Raw genomic sequence first — 20,422 nt, forward strand, 5'->3', positions numbered from 1 at the left:
GAAAAGTAAGAAATTCCTTACTAAAAAAATGATTTTATCAAGAAACTATATGAGATGAAATCAAACGAAACGGTGAAACCGGTTCATTCTTCTTATATGCAAAAACATCGAGCCGCCTAAGTTTAAGAAAATGAATGTGCTGCGCGCGAAAGATATTTTCTCGACTGAAGTAATAACAGCCCTAGAATATTTAAAAAAATACCATTCGTGTACAGATATGCAGGTACCACTGTCAAATACAAGTTGTCGATAAAAAAAATGATTCGACATACGTATCAGTAGCACAAATGTAGCAACAATTGTTCAACAGTGCTAATGGACTTGACTTATAAAGGAGTAAAACAGGCTGCAGTACCCATCTAATTTGTCACTGTGGATTTTGAAAATTATTCATGATTTGTATTTAAAGCATAAAAAATTCTGTCTATGAGTGACTATTTAGTGCCTGTGTTACGTGAGTTTCCTCACTTCAGTCGTCCTGAAATCGGACATTCATTGTTACTGAGTGAAGTTATTTGCGAGTGTGCTATTTCTGTATTCTTAAATAACATAGCCACATAAATAACAGAGATCTTTGAAAGATTTGAACGCGAGAACGCGAAACAGTTAAACAGAAAATTGTGTGAATATAATTTTCTACAATATTTACTACCTGCTGTTAATTTATTTTGTACAGTTTTTCCGCTGCGGACGGACACGTTCTTCACTAAATTTCTTTATTAAGGTGTAAGGTATAATTCAAATATGTTTTTTGAGTGATTGGCTATATTTTTGAATAGAAATATAGTAAACACTTAACGTGTGCTGTAATGAACAATCGTGTTTCAATGCCAGTGAAGCAGCGCTCGGTGGTAGAAATGGGAACTAGGCCCATATCGCTCATATTGCTGTATTGGGAAGGCGTATTAGCGCAGTCATAGTAGAGGGCGATGCGCTCGCTTCGTCACATTGAACGTATTGCTTTAATCACCGCGTGCAGACAAAGGCATAATGGTGGGTTGTCCTGCACCTAATTGTAGTACGGTAATGTCTCTACTGCGGCATACAGGTTGTTTAGATTCCCTTCTGGTGCATTATGCCTCCACTGCCTCTCCTACACCTTCTGCTTCAACTGCTAACATAAACCAGCTCCCACTGACATTACTACACCCCTTAATTCAGTCACACTGATCATTAAATATTCAGTTCTCTCCCCAAAGGCGGCAACAGGAGTTCAACATCCGAACATCACAGCTACAATTTTTTTTTTTTTTTTTTTTTTTTTTTTTGCTATTTGCTTTACGTCGCACCGACACAGATAGGTCTTATGGCGACGATGCGACAGGAAAGAGCTAGGAGTGATAAGGAAGCGGCCGTGGCCTTAATTAAGGCACAGCCCCACCATTTGCATGGTGTGAAAATGGGAAACCACGGAAAACCATCTTCATGGCTACCGATATTGGGGTTCGAACCCACTATCTCCCAGATGCGAGAACACAGCCGCGCGACCTTAACCGCACGGCCAAATCGCCCGGTGCTACAATATTTGTCAAAACTAACTTCATATGACAGAAATAATTTGTTTAACGTTGGTGGTAGTACAACAAATGCATTACTGAAAAACACCACGATATGTGGCAGGCCTATTTGCAGACAGGTTTTAAACTATGAGCTTTCTTACTCAAGCTCTGAAACATTCCTATTTTTTAAAAAAATTGGGTGGTCTAAAGAAACCAGATTGTGAAGTTATGAAATTAATTGGTAACTGTGAGGTCTTCTATAGGGGCTATAAGCATTATATAATACAAAATGGTGCAAATCTTGTAACGGAGAAAAATTCGAATGATAAATGTACCAGTAGGCCTACATGTTCTCCAACGTGTTGTAATTTTTAAAAAAGTCCGCCTCCGTAGCGTAACGGTTAGTGTTATTAGCTGCCGTCCTCGGGGGCCCGGGTTCGATTCCCGGTACTGCCAGATATTTAAGAATGGCCGGAGGGCTGGTACATGCAGCTCACCTCCAATGGGGGTGTGCCTGAAAAGAGCTGCACCACCTTGGGATGAGGACACGAGTTTACTAATTCAAAAAAAAACTGTTAGACATTTCTTCAAAGTTCGATCCGATGCTGTTGTGGACTTCAACAAGAATGTACGGAAACGAGGTAAAACATATGAGACTACTTCGGAAAAGAAGAGAAAAATGTAAACAAGGAATGGAATGCTACTGTTTTGTAAATACTGTAATAAAAGGTGAGAGTAAAGTCGTAAAATATTACTTAAATATGTTTTTTTTAATGTGCTGCCTGAGCAAGTTAACCAATGTTGCAACCCTTTGAAGTTTAATAAGGTGAGTTATGTTGATACATCATACTACTTCTCCTCAAACCAGAGGAATCTCTGTAAAAAAAAAGAAGTACTGTTCACTTTGCCAAAGTAAAAAATGTTCAATATTATTCGCAGCTCGTGGGTCACTCCCCTTACAAGTCACTTACTTGACTTATTTCCTTTAATTCCAGGTGGAACATAGGGCCTCAACGAAATTCCTCCAGCTTGTTCTATCTGCCGCCAATGCTTTCACGTCCCTCCATGTCTTTTTAACTCAGTAATGTCCCTATCTACGGTTCTCTTCCAGGTAATTCTCGGTCTGCCTTGCCTGCTACTACCTTGTGGATTCCACCTCAATGCCTGCGTTGTGATTACAAGTCACTGGTAACTGATTATCAGTGCAATACTTCAGGTTGGGAGAGAATATTCAGCTATAGAAGTAGTTACTCTATCCCTATTTTCTTCCCGAATGTAATTTGTAATAACATAACATTTGTGTCATGAATGTTCGGTTGAATAAACTAAAATCCTTTGTTCATTACAACTGCATAAGCTGATGAGATTCAGAACACTCACCAAAAATTAAGTTTATTTTATACATAGAATGTATTTTTAAAACACTGGTAAATAAGAAAAAGGACAAAATTTTAGAAGAAAGAAATAAAGAATCCCCGTTACTTGGGTGTGTTCGTCCTCCTACATCACATTTCAGCGATATTTTTGTTCGAAGAATACTTTTCTTATTATTTCGACAACGTTGAAAATAGCGCTGAATCAGTTTCACGCAAGTATGAAATATCGACTGAAATCATGTGGTAACAAAGTCTTCTATCACAATATATATCTTCGACAGTGACCGATTACCACGTCAAATTCCACGATTTAAGAATGACAGTAGCGTATATCAGTACCACGATGTCCCTCATTTCATTTGACGGTACCGCGGTGCATAGCATACAAACAACTTATTCTACTTATCAATAAAACTCGTATAACAATAATAAAAAAGATTTATTAGTAAGCTATTTTTCCTAATGTTTCTCTAGTGAGAGTACATGCCGAGTATGTATGTTCATTAAAAGCAAATTATCAACGACTTTGCTTTTACAATCACCGTCTCGAGTAAAAATTACATAATAATGTACGAAATATACTAATATTTGTGTTGAGTAACCGTTTGAGAAATACTGAGAATGAGTATTTTTACAGTATGTTAGTTTAGCATTATTTTCTAGCGTGGAGAACAGTAAAAAGGAAGGATATACAAGGCTGGGGCGGTCAACTGCCTTACCAACGTAGTGGAGGAATGAACCATAATGGCGGGCGAGCATACCTAGTCTTTAGAGAGCCCTAGATGGCAGCATGACGTCACACGTTCGCTCTCTCGCCCGCTCTTGGATGGATGGAGCAAATGTACTACAAGTGGTCGCTGAGGTTTAATGGGATTGCGATAGACCGGTACAATATAAATATTCTTAATGAATGAGCAAAATAAATAATCTGAATTTGATGGTGACTTGAGAACGATAATACTACATACGCATAATAAAGTATGGAAATATCCCTTCACGGCGTCTCTCACCCACTCCACTGAATACCTATGCCTTATATTCTAATAATGATAGCATAGTTATCTGGACTTCTGGGCCCAACTTGGCGGGTTCGATACTGGTTTAGTCCGATGATATTTGAAGGTGCTCAGATACGTCAGCCTCGTGTCGGTAGAATTGCTGGCACATGAAGGAACTCCTGAGGGACTAAATTCCGGCACCTCTGCATCTCCGAAAACCATAAAAATGTACGTAGTTGGACTTAAAACTCATAACATTATTATTATTATTATTATTATTATTATTATTATTATTATTATTATTATTATTATTATTATTATTATTATTGTTGTTGTTGTTTAAAATCACTGTCACTGTGTGTATGTTGTAACCATAGCCTATTGCTAACCGCGCCAAATACCTACAATCGTCCGAGGGGACAGGTGTATAGTTTATATTTACTTCATACATTCGGCAGATATAATGTATTAAGATTAGGCGTCCAGAATGTGATGTATGTACACGCAGTAAATCATCAGACAGAACGTCATTTTGTTCTAGCTAAACAGCTGATGGAACGCAATGAACAAAATACACCCTCATTTTTGACGTTTATCATTGCAACACATGACTGTGCAAAGGAACAAAACCGAGTGTAGTGTTTAGAAGTTGAGCGAAGGTCGAAGAATAGCGGCGGAGGTAAGCAGTACTGTAAACATTAACAATGTTAAGTAGGAAGAGTTCGGGAGTACTTTGATGTCTCTGAAACTGCTCCCAATAAAGCTGTATGCAACATACAGTAGGTATGTAATAATACTTTAAGTTAAAACAGAAGTACAAACACCATGCTAAAATACCTGAATGCAGCACATGAAATCAGTGTGAGAATGCCTGAAGGGCAATTACGTCCCCATCGTGTAAATGACAAGGATCATAATACATACCCACGTAAATACTGTAACACAGTTATGCAAACAATGTAAACGTAGGTAATTCAATAACAGAAAATCAATTTTATAATGTATTACTTACATAAAACCATCTATTACTTAAAATAAATATTTTGTGTACTGCTTTTCTCTAGGTCGATGAATATCAAGATGAAAGAAACAGAGCGAAACAAATAATTGTTGAATCCAAAAAGAAGTCATGGGAAGATTTTGGTAATAACCTGGAAAGGCTAGGTCAAGCAGCAGGGAAACCTTTCTGGACAGTAATAAAGAATCTTAGGAAGGGAGGGAAAAAGGAAATGAACAGTGTTTTGAGTAATTCAGGTGAACTCATAATAGATCCCAGGGAATCACTGGAGAGGTGGAGGGAATATTTTGAACATCTTCTCAATGTAAAAGGAAATCATCCTGGTGGTGTTGCAAACATCCAAGCTCATGGGGAGGAGGAAAATGATGTTGGTGAAATTATGCTTGAGGAAGTGGAAAGGATTGTAAATAAACTCCATTGTCATAAGGCAGCAGGAATAGATGAAATTAGACCTGAAATGGCGAAGTATAGTGGGAAGGCAGGGATGAAATGGCTTCATAGAGTAGTAAAATTAGCGTGGAGTGTTGGTAAGGTACCTTCAGATTGGGCAAAAGCAGTAATTGCACCTATCTATAAGCAAGGGAACAGGAAGGATTGCAACAACTATCGAGGTATCTCATTGATTAATATACCAGGCAAAGTATTCACTGGCATCTTGGAAGGGAGGGTGCGATCAGTCGTTGAGAGGAAGTTGGATGAAAACCAGTGTGGTTTCAGACCACAGAGAGGCTGTCAGGATCAGATTTTCAGTATGCGCCAGGTAATTGAAAAATGCTACGAGAGGAATAGGCAGTTGTGTTTATGTTTCGTAGATCTAGAGAAAGCATATGACAGGGTACCGAGGGAAAAGATGTTCGCCATACTGGGGGACTGTGGAATTAAAGGTAGATTATTAAAATCAATCAAAGGCATTTATGTTGACAATTGGGCTTCAGTGAGAATTGATGGTAGAATGAGTTCTTGGTTCAGGGTACTTACAGGGGTTAGACAAGGCTGTAATCTTTCACCTTTGCTGTTCGTAGTTTACATGGATCATCTGCTGAAAGGTATAAAATGGCAGGGAGGGATTCAGTTAGGTGGAAATGTAATAAGCAGTTTGGCCTATGCTGACGACTTGGTCTTAATGGCAGACTGTGCCGAAAGCCTGCAGTCTAATATCTTGGAACTTGAAAATAGGTGCAATGAGTATGGTATGAAAATTAGCCTCTCGAAGACTAAATTGATGTCAGTTGGTAAGAAATTCAACAGAATTGAATGTCAGATTGGTGATACAAAGCTAGAACAGTTCAATAATTTCAAGTATTTAGGTTGTGTGTTCTCCCAGGATGGTAATATAGTAAGTGAGATTGAATCAAGGTGTAGTAAAGCTAATGCAGTGAGCTCGCAGTTGCGATCAGCAGTATTCTGTAAGAAGGATGTCAGCTCCCAGACGAAACTATCTTTACATCGGTCTGTTTTCAGACCAACTTTGCTTTACGGGATCGAAAGCTGGGTGGACTCAGGATATCTTATTCGTAAGTTAGAAGTAACAGACATGAAAGTAGCAAGAATGATTGTTGGTACAAACAGGTGGGAACAATGGCAGGAGGGTACTCGGAATGAGGAGATAAAGGCTAATTTAGGAATGAACTCGATGGATGAAGCTGTACGCATAAACCGGCTTCGGTGGTGGGGTCATGTGAGGCGAATGGAGGAGGATAGGTTACCTAGGAGAATAATGGACTCTGTTATGGAGGGTAAGAGAAGTAGAGGGAGACCAAGACGACGATGGTTAGACTCTGTTTCTAACGATTTAAAGATAAGAGGTATAGAACTAAATGAGGCCACAACACTAGTTGCAAATCGAGGATTGTGGCGACGTTTAGTAAATTCTCAGAGGCTTGCAGACTGAACGCTGAAAGGCATAACAGTCTATAATGATAATGTATGTATGTATGTATGTATGTATGTATGTATGTATGTATGTATGTATGTATGTATGTATGTATGTATGTATGTATGTATGTATGTATGTATGTCTAGGTCCGTTGCTGGTCAACGGTGATCGAAGCCCTCACAGTTGTAACAGGGTTCTGTAACTACAGCAATTCTCTCTCACAAAGGAAACATGATGTAGAGCAACAATGATCGACGCCTACAACCCTAATATTGTCATTTAAAGGTTGATTGAACCCAATCCTTTGTGTGTTGTCTGAAGAAATATACATTAGCCTGCAGTACTTGCTTTTTTTTTTGCTAGTGGCTTTACGTCGCACCGACACAGATAGGTCTTATGGCGACGATGGGATAGGAAAGGCCTAGGAGGCGGAAGGAAAGGGCCGTAGCCCCAGCATTTGCCTGGTGTGAAAATGGGAAACCACGGAAAACCGTTTTCAGGGCTGCCGACAGTGGGATTCGAATCCACTATCTCCCGGATGCAAGCACACAGCCGCGCGCCCCTAACCGAACCGCCAACTCGACCGATTTTTCAGGTATTAAAGGGAGCACCCCACTTAGCCACTGGTTTATGTGATTTAATCAAGTAGAAATCAGGTGTGATTTGCATGTTATTTATGCAGAATGGAATACAATACCAATAAGTGATAATTTTTCCTCTTATTAGTATTATTTCCTACCGCTTTTCCCACACCTGTGGGGTCAAAAGTGCGAACTGTGTCGCACATGTGGATTTTCGCCCTGTTTTACGGCCGGGTGCCCTTGCTGACGCCAACCCTTATGGAGGGATGTAATCACTATTGCGTGTTTCTGTGGTGATTGGTAGTGTAGTATGTTATGTGAATATGAAGAGGAGAATTAATTAGAAGCGATTAACCCTCAACCCGGCCGGGAATCGAACCCAGGACCCTCTGAACCGAAGGCCAGTACGTTGACCATTCAGCCAAGTGATACTACAGCACATATTATATGTTTCTGAACGCCCTACATATGTATCTTTGCAATACATTTCTCTGGCAGTAAATCGTTATTATTTCGCACACGTTTTCCTAAAAGGGCGTCCCGGGAATAATATTTCATAGCTATCAACAAATCCCTGGTGTCTACTTCCAGGCTGCACCGTAAAAAAGGTAATAATTATAATAAAAATAATAATAGAATGCTGCCGTTATCGACATTAGAAAAGGTGTGGTACTCAGTGTGGAAATTGTCCCCATCCCACGCTCATCTTCGGTCCTACTTCACCTTGTTAGTAAGTCATGAATTTTTTGCCTATGATGATAATTATCGTAACAATCAAATTATTGACGGCCGATGACTCAACAAAACCAATCATCAGCAGCAAACATATTGCAGTCCATTTCACAAAAATATGCTGTGGGTGATCCTGAAAGCCGTGCACTCCAGTACAATAGATTATAGTTCTAAGACTTATCCTCAGATAGCGACACTAGTATGCGTGGACTCGAGTCTGGAGTCGAGTATACGGTACCGATTCTAAGAGCACGTTACTCGATTGTACTTCTACTCGATTCCGTCGCTAGCCCATCACTAGTTTAGAGACAGTAGGTGCTGCGCTCTACTATACCATACATGACATACATAGGTAAATATGGGAAGATGAGGCTGATAGAAGCCATTTGCATAAAGAAGTGTGAAATAAATGAACATGCAACAATCATGGGTCAGCATATGATTATTATTGAGTGTACCTCTCTTTTTGATATAATATTGCGGTATAAGTTTCACTCGGTTACTGAGCCTACAGCATGAAGAAACTAGGTTCGACGTATACCACTGTTACATTCACGAAGAAAGCCACATAATTCACGAAAACTTCACCTACAATCCAAGAGGAACGCTACGAAAATTCGCAATATACCACCATTATAGGCAAATCCACCTGGTACACAGCAACCACAAAATTCTTGTACTTCGCGCTTGGCTCTGTGTTTACGCCGGGCAAGCTAAATATTTTTCCACCGGGCGGGTTGGCCGAGTGGTTATGGGAGCTTCCAACCGGGAGATAGTCGAACCCCACTGTCGGCAGCCCAGAAGATGGTTTCCCATTTTCCCACCAGGCAAATGCTGGGACTGTGCCTTCATTAAGGCCACGGCCCCTTTCTTCACACTCCTAGCCCTTCCCCATGACTTCGTCAATAGTATAATACAGGGATTCGGCGGCCGCCACTGCCACCGGGCTCCCAGAGGCCTCCTCCTCCACCGCCACCCGGGGGGCCTTCCCAGGGGCCCAATCCTCCTCCTCCTCCCGGGAGCCTTCCCAGGGGCCTGCTCCTCCTGCCGCGGGAAATTTGAATTGGTAAACAAAGCAACGTGCTTTTTGACAGCTAACATCGACAACAACGCATCGCTAACCTCAGTACTCCCATCTTGACGGGCCTAAACCTCAGTGGTACCAACTTAACCTAACTAGCGCGAGATTTGAATCAGTAAACAAAGCCACGTGCAGCTGTCATCCGTCATCTTTAATCAAGAGAGCACCGTGCTGCCCACTTTCGTCAGCTGTCATCCGCCATCTTTAATCTCCAGAGCACCGTGCTGCCCTCTTTAGTTAGATACCTTTGAAATGTGGTGGCGGCAATTTGAAAAATTCTACATTCTCTTGTTTGGAAACAAACCCATGCGCTTTTTCGACAGCTATCATCCGCCATCTTTAATCCAGAGAGCACCGTGTTGCCCTCTTTAGCTACTTACCTTTGAAATGTGGTGGCGGCAAATTCCACGTGCTCTTGTTTGGAAACAAATTCTACGTGCTCTTCAGCTGTCATCTACCATCTTTAATCCAGAGAGCACCATGCTGCTCTCTTTCGTCAGCTGTCATCCGCCATCTTTAATCCAGAGAGCACCGTGCTGCCCTCTTAATCAACAGAGCACAGTGCTGCTATCATGCGGGCAATTTCGTCAGCTGTCATCCGCCGTCTTTAAACTACAGAACACCGTGCTGCCCTCATGCAGGCAATTTCTACGTCACAGCTGTCATCCGCCATATTTAATCGACAGAGCACCGTGCCGCACTCTTGCGGGCAATTTCGTCAGCTGTAATCCGCCATATTTAATCAAGAGAGCTCAGTCCTGCACTCTTTGTGGTGGCGGCAAATTCCACATCCGCCATCGAGCATCGAGTTGCTATCTTTATTCTTTGACATGTGGTGCTAGGTAATATGCTTAGCAGCCATCTTTAATCAAGAGAGCACCGATTGTTATAACCTCCCATTCCCTGCTCTGTCAAGGCATAGCTTTATCGAACATTCAACGCGATCTTATGCATAAGACAGCACACATATCGCGTACCTGCAGTGATGCATGTTTAGACTTGAACACATACTGCTGTTAGAAAACCTATAGTTCGATGTTGTTGAACACTGCATTGCATGACTAGAATCAAACACTGTTTAGAAAGAAAAAATATCTTCTCAACATACTTACTAAGCTGCTCTTCTTCCTCTGTCAAGGCACATCTCTATCGAACATGCATTGCAAAAGCAAGAGTGTACAAGTTTAGCCTTGAACACATACTACCGTTTAAAGATAAAAATTTCATTGTTCCGTATTTTAACACATACTACCGTTCAAAATCATATATACATAATAGAGTTCGATGTTGTTGAACACTGCATTGCAAGACTAGAATCAAACGCTGTTCAGAAAAAGCAAAATTCTCTTTCCAACATGAGCTAGACGATAACATACTTACGAATCTGCTCATCTCCTTCTTTCTTGACATACTTACTCTTCTTCCTTGAGTTATATAGTATTGAACAAAACTCTATCTTGCAAATAAGGAGCAGAAAGAAGGCAATACCTAATCTAAAATAAAAGAATATGCCATTTCTACATTATATATTTACATCTTGTATGTACAAGTTTTATCCCGAATCATTTTACTGTGGTGATGTTTGCGTACTTTTCCTATTCTCGCCGCAATTCTTGTATGTATAAGTTTAAACTTGAATCATTTGCTGTACTTCGCTCTCAACATACCTCTCCCTATCTTTATACAATATGTACAGTGAATTGTGATGTAAGACAGCTTAACGTATATATTACAAAGTACACACCTCTAGCATAATGTTTACACACATCTGCTTTATGTAAAGTAGTACCTATCAGTACTACTATGCCCCCAGGCTAGAGTGTTCGTAGAATTTGAAATGACAAACCGTTTGCAATCATCATTATTAAGGGCTACGTTGCTAATTAAATGAGTTTACAACTGATACTTCTTGCTTCTAATGACAGACATTTGCTTATGTAAAATAGGTGGATTACTTTTAATACAATTGTTATAGTTTTCAAAACTTAGCTGATTCTGAACTACATTCTTTTTAATCCCCTTCAATCTCTTTATTTGCAGTTCATTTAAGAGTTTTGTGCAATATGACTTGGATTTGGTACCTACAAATGAATCGATAATATTCCCAGCACATTCATCTTTCATTTTACCTATAATCTTTTTGTTCACTAGCGGTAGATGATATTGATTATTTGCAGGATAGTTACTTGTATCAAACCTACCCAAGTCTGGCTTTATATCATTGAAATAATCATCAGTTTTGATTTGATAAATAAACGAATAGGTATCTGTGTAGAGCAATTACGCATTAAGAGCGTACTTCTTCATCATATAATCGTAATGGAATTCATACATGAGTGTTTTAGCCAATTCAAGTTCTGCAAAGCCGACGTAGGTAGGTTTGTCATACCTAACCTTAACACGATTCATCTGTATAATAACTAAATTCTCATGTATGATGGTACAGCTGTGGAAATTTGGTTTACTTATGAAATAGTTAGCACCATACCTTTTCTTAATATTTTCCCAGTTTGTAATCAATTATTACATCAACGCGTTTGTCAACATTTTCCATAGTCTTACCAAACACACTGTTATTCATGAGCTTGTAGAAATCTTTCTCAAACTCGTTAACTGCACTTGTTCTTAAATTATTGTTCAGATCGATATATGTCTTTCACAGGGCGAGTTGGCCGTGCGCGTAGAGGCGCGCGGCTGTGAGCTTGCATCCGGGAGATAGTAGATTCAAATCCCACTATCGGCAGCCCTGAAGATGGTTTTCCGTGGTTTCCCATTTTCACACCCGGCAAATGCTGGGGCTGTACCTTAATTAAGGCCACGGCCGCTTCCTTCCAACTCCTAGGCCTTTCCTATCCCATCGTCGCCATAAGACCTATCTGTGTCGGTGCGACGTAAAGCCCCTAGCAAAAAAATATATGGCTTTAGCCACGGTGACTGATTAAATTCTAGTACGCGATGAATTTTGGATAACTGCAAACCATGCTGCAAACACTGTTTTAAATTTCGGTCATGAATGATATACTTAGATTTATCACACAAATTAGCAATGAGCATTTTCGTCGTAGATGCGATGTACGGGGACTTCATTTTTTCAGGGCAGAACGGTAAGTCATTATGAGAAGTGTGTAACTCTTTATTAGCCTTTATTAGCTTCATCGCCTAGGGCGTGCAGCTGTAAATTATTAATTTCGCACTTCGTTAGCCAGCGGAAACCACTCACCGGTAGATGCTGACTCATCGCCCACCCATACTGATTATTAGCATCGAGATAAACAATATACTGAGATTCCTGACTAGAATTGAAACTCGGCATGTACTTATTATTTGCCTTAGAATACCGCCCACTGCACTGACTTAGACCGCCTCGAATGGACGATTTTATAAAGTGCACCATATCAATATCGGTTAGCAGTTCCAAATTCACCTGCGTGTATTTTAACATGGCATCCCAACTTAACCCAGGCGCTGTAAAATACTGACATGGGTCAAGGCTGTAGGTTTTCTTGCAAACACAGCGAAAATTTTCGAAAACATCAGCTAACAGAAGTACATCCGTCTTTAAATATAAGTCTGAGTATTCACCTAGCGTTTGAATGTGGAACTGCTCCCAGATATGTTGTGCATGTCAATAGTCATCATCGCTAATATCCGCTGAATTCAGCGAGCTGTAAAATGATTGTTTCGATGGTAAAGCACGTTCTTCGAGGCGTTCTAAGCAGTCAAGATATTCATAACAAAAAACACCCTTACGCCGAAGTAAATTAAACTACGCTTCTTCAGGAAAAACGCGTCGAAAATTACTAGAAAGTTTATCGAGGCTACTCGCCATAAAGAGAAACGAGTCAAGGAATCTCAGTTTTATAGAATGCTCCTCATCTCCTTTTACACACTTTGTAAATACAATGTACCGCTTTTTATTCTGAGGGATTATATCTACTTCTTCATCTGAAGCTCCAAATTGTGAAACGATAAAATGTGTGTCGTAACCAGATAAGTTATGAAAAATTACAGGGATAAATTTTGGAACTCTATACTTAAGATTACAGCTATTATGAGCGGGACATCTGTAGAAACCAGTTAAATGATCATGATTAAAAACTTTAGGGTTATTTTCCGTAAATTCCCCATCACAGATGCCACATTTTATAGAATGTTCATGATCATTTAACTGAATTACGGTGAGTGGTTTCATGGGAATATTACTATTTAGAATACTACCAAGACGTACTGCATCACTTTCAAGTCTTTCTAAAAATACTTTAGCAGCATCAGGTCCTCGACACAGCTCTAACGTGTTAAGTGTACTATCATAACCACACTTGATGTAATATGCGAAGCTATACGGGACATGCATGTGCGTAATATTAGTGAAAGAGTTGTCAGGATTAGGCGAGCATGTGCTGCATGGTTTGAGGATAGCTTCAAAGACTGCGTAAGTCACGAAAGGTACCCACATCTGCTTGTTATAATTTGTAAATTTTAAAAAATTATTGCCTGTAGTAGGTATCTCTATATGTACATGATTGCAGTCATTCTTGGAATGGTTCGTTAACTGATCTTCAGTTCTAAAATACTGCAAGCATCCATCACATAGCCACTTTTTACCATCATGTTTTGACAACTGACTACCAACTAGTCTACTCAGATTTTTAATCCAGCAAAAGTGGCTATTCTCACTGTTTTCGATATAGAGTAAGTTAACATGAGTACTCTTCTTATGACATGTATAATACAGAGGACCTACTACAGACTTTTTGTCTACACCATACACATTAATGCTAATATTATTTAGTTCTTCAAAGCGCTTAATGTCCTTTAACTGCATAGGAAATTCTATGCTATCTAAATTTAGTTGCGTTGAATAGTGTGGATACGATGATGTTTTTTAGCTACGTCTGATTTAGCAGGATTTAAAGCCGACACCACCGCCCATGCAAAACATGCCTCGTCATCGTTTTGGATGTTTACAACAGCTTCTTTTCACTGAATCCATACCGGCAGCTCGATGTACTGCCCCCGTTTTGCCGGGCAGCTCAGCCGGTAGGCAAAAGTTCCCAAAGGCGGAACGTTCGCTTACAGGCGACGCTAAATTATAGAGGGCAGGGACAATCTAAGGACTGACGACAAATGAAAACACTAAAAAGAAATGGGTTTTAACATTTATTAAATAAAATATTAGCACTTTCCAGACTCAATAAATATTTTCCAAAATCTTGAAATAAATTATTTATCTCTTCCCTGCTGGAATTCACCTCACAGTTCTCCATAAAATTTCATTCTGTAAAGATACGAAAGTGGGTCTTAATGAATTGTCTTAGAAAATTAAATGAACTATTATTTGAGAGAATCCTATCTCAAAATATCAAAATTCTGAATTATAATTTAAATTGACAATACTCTGCGATTCATTTAACCGTGAGTCAAAATTCTACCTCACACGAAAAATCCAATAACTCATTTTTATTAATTAAATATTATTTCAATTAATTATTTAAGCTTCAAATTATATAATAAAATTATTTTGAAATTCAATATCCATCTCATTTGATTCTTATTTTTATGTCAATTGACCTAGTGTTGTGCACAACTCACAATAAAGACTTAAATTTCTCGCATTGTAGCGTTAGACATTTTACATTTTGTGAGCTTAGTTCAATGACGCGATCCTTGCTTAAGTATTTTCCCTCGAAGCAAAGATCCTAATCTATCTTATTCCGTCATAAAATTACTTAAAGATTCATAACTGAGCCAAATATGCTCGCCACAAAACAACAAAATAATCGAAACTTTACGCGCACAGCGTACACATAACATGACGAAATATAACCATGGAAATCACAATTACAAACAAAATCAGTCATTCATCCATCTCACATTCAAGCTTTGGTCCACGGTGATATTATTAAATAAATTTATCGAATCCTATCTCTTTATTTTTATTTTTAAATTTTATTTGAAATATGAGAGCTTCTCTCGATGACCATATCAGGCAAGGGCTACCATTACGATCGTCTGACGTGTGATTGTGACAGGATTATCACTTTTCCAATGAAATAAATTCCACAGCGATGTTCCAGGATAATTTTACAGTAGAAATCGTCACTAAAATTCCATAGAACAGCCTACAGTCACAGATAAATAAACATTCGCGCATACGGTCTATGAGTCACGACTGCGTTATTTTTAATCTCTTATTATCACAAATTATTGATCAACATGTGCTGCATAAGAAGAAATTATGTTCAAAGACACACTCTCTTCCTTAACTGACTCATGTAATGGACACACAAATAAAATCCTATCTTAAGATCCATTTACAAGTCTCAAAAATACCAATAACAGTAAATGCAAAATTTGTGGACATTCAAGCCACGACCAATATTCCAGGCCAACATCTACCTCAATATAGCACACATTAATCACTTATAAGCACAGCAATAATTACACTCATGACCTTTAAACATTCTATTAGACCGTAATAATGCCAATTATTATTATTATTATTATTATTATTATTATTATTATTATTATTATTATTATTATTATTATTATTATTATTATTATACGCGCGCGGTCGCGTCATCGCAGGCTATGGTTTAATGAAATCATAGATGACTCTATCCTATCTCGAATCTATGGTAAACCACGAAACATCAAGGGAAAATCCTAAATTCACAGAACACGTCGATATTCTGTCCCAAATAATTCAAAAATTATTCCATCATTAATTTATAAATTAATAATTATTATCGCGTGGGTCAAATATTTTTAACACTTTCCTCAACTTATCATGGGACAGTGAGAACATGTCACGAAGCACTCACTCACATAGAACAAATTATAGGTCCCAAATACACTCTCACACACATCAAATCTACCAACACCAGTGAAAGAAGAGTGAAATTCCTAACTACAAAGACTATTAGAAATTATTTCAAATATCCAAGCAAGGACTACGTCTACATAATTATTACAACAGAAAATAGAGAAAAGTATAATTTAAAATCTTAGCTGTAGTAGACTTGGCTTCTGGACTCGGTTGATGATCAGTGAATATTTAACCAAACTCCATCTCCGATGTTATTCTCTCCCGGGCTGAATTATGCCTCACATTTTAATGATACATGGCTGCAGCAGGCGAGGACTTAGGACAATTACAAACTCCGTCGTAATGCTGAAATTCCATTCTTCCAAAGTATTTCAGGACTGCTAGGAATCTTGCGTCTTCTGGTGAAAGCTGAAACTAAAAAATCCGTCTTAGAAAAAGTACTCAACACACACTCGATTCTTCAAGATGGCACAGTTTTTACCTACTTTAAAAATTTTCTTCAGATTTATAAATTTAAAGAAATCTGAACTGCTGCGTTTCCGATATTTCGGCGTCACAAAATTTCCTCAGAAGCAGAAAATTTATCGTCTCTCCTCAATGAATGCTGGTAATATTCCACGTCGGATACGTCGTTTCCAATAACACATGTGCTCATACAATTATTCCAGCAGAACAGAATGAGCCGAATGAGCAGAATGAGCAGAATAGAATGAGAAAGATTTTCCCAAGTACATGGGTATTTATTTCTTCAAGACGTAGGTGTGTTTGTTAATTAAATTTAATTGGCTGAGATTTTGCGATCGGGCTAACCTTGCGATTCAATTGGTTAAATATCATGACGTCAAAATCTCAAAGTATTGATCGCTTTTAATCTGGTCGGGTTCCTGTCCACGTGCCACCCTTCTGTTGTCTTCAACAAGGCACAAAAAAAACCCAGACTCGCTTACACGGCACGGGAAAACCTGTTTCCTGCTGGCTATCAGATAGTGCAGAGTTGAACTCACCTTCCTGGACGACAATTTTATGCATGGTTCCACTCAAGTAATAAAATATTCTTTCCACACAAACCAATAACCAATTTTCAAGGGTGCAGTACGATGAACCTCGCATGGGATTGTACTTATTGATGTTAACTTCTAGATACAAAATTTCAACTAAAGCCCACCCTGATTCCTTTTCCTGAAATTCCTCGCTCTTAGTTGAAATAATGTTCGAGATATCCCAAGTACATCACCAAAATCGGGTGACTGACTTACTACAAAATTCTTCGTATTAAGTGATTTAATGTCAGTTATTTCGGATTCATCTGTGCTCTTAATATACAACGCAAAAAGTTCGAAATTAACTTTAAATAAATCATGATTGGTCAAAGTTTTGTTAAGAAGCTGTTGCACATCCGGTTGAATGCAATTCAAAAAGTTTTCAGTACTCTGAAACTTCTGACTAGTACGAATTCTGCAACTAGAAATCCTACTTTTAAATCCAGTATTAATTTCCTCCATGTTTGTATTACTACCACTTCTATAGGCATTATTTTTATGCGCATTACTCCGTAAGTGACCCTGAAAATGTGAAGATAGTACATCAGTATTACAGTACTCACAGTGAATCGTTTGAAGTTCTTCATTTTCCTTGGTTTTTACGACTACTACTTTCTACGGATACATCTGTATTTACACGCTTTTTTCCTACTACCTGAGGGTTATAGTTGTAAGTAGATACCTGATGTACCTCTGCTAAGTGAGCCTGATATTGCTCTGCATGAGCGAAATACACCCCACAAACTTCACATAAAGCAGATGTTATGCTACGGTGTTTTGATTTTAAATGCCGTTTGAGAGCATCTCGCCTTATAAACGTAACGTTGCACTACCCGCAGTGTAACGTATCGGATACCTGCTGATGATTCGATTTTATATGAACTGTCAGGCTATCTCGACTTCCGAATGTCACGTGACACTGCGAGCAGGGAAACATGATGTCTTCAAGTTCTGAAAAGAGAACAACAATTTATCAATAGATATTAGACTAAAGTAGCAATGTCCGGATGAAACCAAGTTTCAACTTATAGAGGTCAGACATTGTCGTGAGTTTTGAAAAGCAGACAGAGGGAGATGAATGTTCTATACCTAACAAAGTAGAAGCACTCTTATTGTTAAAACAATAGTAACTCAATATCCTTCCCTCGAGTCGAAATGGAAAAACGAAAACTCAATTAATAACGATCAACCAGCATGAAGGATTACAGAGAACAACTATTTATCAATAGAGATTAGCCTAAAGTTGCAATGTTCGGAAGAAACCAAGTTTCAACCTATAGAGGTCAGGCATTGTCGTGAGTTTTGAAAAGCAAACAGAGAGAGATGAATGTTCTATACCTAACAAAGTAGAAGAAGTCTTGTTGTTAAAACTATAGTAACTCAATATCCTTCCCTCGAGTCGCAATTAAAAAACGAAAATTCAGTTACTAACGATCAACTAGCAAGAAGGATTGAAGAGAACAACTATTTATCAATAGAGATTAGCCTAAAGTTGCAATGTTCGGAAGAAACCAATTTTCAACCTATAGAGGTCAGACATTTTCGTGAGTTTTGAAAAGCAGACAGAGAGAGATGAATGTTCTATACCTAACAAAGTAGAAGCACTCTTGTTGTTAAAACTATAGTAACTCAATGTCCTTCCCTCGAGTCGCAAAGAAAAAAAGAAAATTCAATTAATAACGGTCAACCAGCATGAGGATTGAAGAGAACAACTATTTATCAATAGAGATTAGCCTAAAGTTGTAATGTTCGGAAGAAGCCAAGTTTCAACCTATAGAGGTCAGACATTGTTGTGAGTTTGAAATTGTAAGATTAACCTCTTCTATAGCATGAGGATTGAAGAGAACATCTATTTATCAATAAAGATTAGACTAAAGATGCAATGTTCGGAAGAAACCAAGTTTAAACCTATAGAGGTCAGACATTGTCGTGAGTTTTGGAAAGCAAACAGAGAGAGATGAATGTTCTATACCTAACAAAGTAGAAGTACTCATGTTGTTAAAAATGTTCGGAAGAAACCAATTTTCAACCTAGTGAGGTCAGACATTGTCGTGAGTTTTGAAAAGCAGACAGAGAGAAATGAATGTTCTATACCTAACAACGTTTTAACCTATAGAGGTGAGACATTGTTGTGGGTTTGAAATTATAAGATTAACCTCTTTTATGTCTATTCCTTCTAATTCTCCTATCTTATAATGCTAAAAACAATGTAAACATATAAGATCGATAGAAAAAGTTCGAAACATACCTTTAAATGTACGCGCTGCAAACTGCAAACTGTTACTCAGATGAATAAAATGTGCACATCAAGCCTGTAACTCGAACGATAAGATTTCTTGTTGTACCTAAAATGAACAAAAAATATATGAATGTAGTGCAGGGTAAGTCAGCTAGCCTAGAGTTGCGATGTTCGGAAGAAACCAAGTTTCAACCTATAGAGGTCAGACATTGTCGTGAGTTTGAAATTACAATATTAACCTCTTCTATGTCTATGCCTTCTAATTCTCCTATCCTAGAATGCTAAAAACAATGTAAACATATAAGATCGATAAAAAAGTTCGAAACATACCTTAAAATGTACGCGCTGCAGACTGCAAACTGTTACTCGGATAAATAAAATGTGCACGTTCAAGCCTGTAGCTCGAACGATAATATTCTGGTTGTACCTAAAAAGAACAAAAATGTATGAATGTAGTGTAGGGTAAGTCAGCTAGCCTAGCTATCTTTAACTCAAATATGTTTATTACGTAGCTTAGAAGTTGCTTTGCAAACACTAACTAACAGTTTAGGCTTACGTTAAGTTGAAGGCTGTAAACTGAAGAATAATATTCACAGCAGAAGGTAATTAGACGGTAGGTAAGAACGTAGAGGATGTGCACACAATAAACGCACACAGAGAACTGTAAGCGCTTGACACAGGCTGCACCGAGTAAATACGCTGCTTGTCACCAAGCTGATGTGATAGTTGCAGACGTTTGCAGTACAGTTAGAAAGAAATGTTTATGCAACAAGAGCTCTCCTGAGTGCCTTACGCTGAGTTCTGCAGGCTGACGTGTTTAAGCACTAAGCCGGAACCGAACCTGCTGTCAGAATTTAAGAGTTCTGCAGCGGATCGAACCTAGGAAAGTTAGCGCGCGATCCTCGACCTTTGAACTTAAACGGGAGGGTACTAAGCTAAGCAAAAAGCCGACATCCGCGGTATTCCTTACCTGTAGGTACTTAAAGGTATTGAGCTAAGACCGCATCCAGCTAGATCATGTAATTGCACGTTGTGACGATCGCGCAGGTTCCCGCCTAGGATGTACTATTTTTACGGCTTCCGACAGTAGGGGTTCGAACCCGCTATCTCCCGAAGTAACGAGAATGATTGCGGGTACTAGAGTGTTGAGGGT

At 38.7% G+C, this 20,422-nt stretch overlaps 1 protein-coding gene and 1 long non-coding RNA gene across 2 annotated transcripts in view; both read right to left on the reverse strand.

Annotated features, from left to right (window-relative positions):
- Positions 1-20,422, reverse strand: part of LOC136884657 (uncharacterized) — a 578,112-nt gene that overhangs the window by 513,602 nt on the left and 44,088 nt on the right. The window lies entirely within an intron of this gene.
- Positions 14,309-19,380, reverse strand: LOC137502950 (uncharacterized). Its single transcript, XR_011018945.1, has 2 exons — positions 19,279-19,380; positions 14,309-17,981 (listed from the first exon to the last, which is right to left on the reverse strand). It is a non-coding gene; the product is annotated as an uncharacterized lncRNA (long non-coding RNA).

Source organism: Anabrus simplex, chromosome 13, assembly GCF_040414725.1.
Source record: "Anabrus simplex isolate iqAnaSimp1 chromosome 13, ASM4041472v1, whole genome shotgun sequence".
Classification (NCBI taxonomy): Eukaryota; Metazoa; Arthropoda; class Insecta; order Orthoptera; family Tettigoniidae; genus Anabrus; species Anabrus simplex.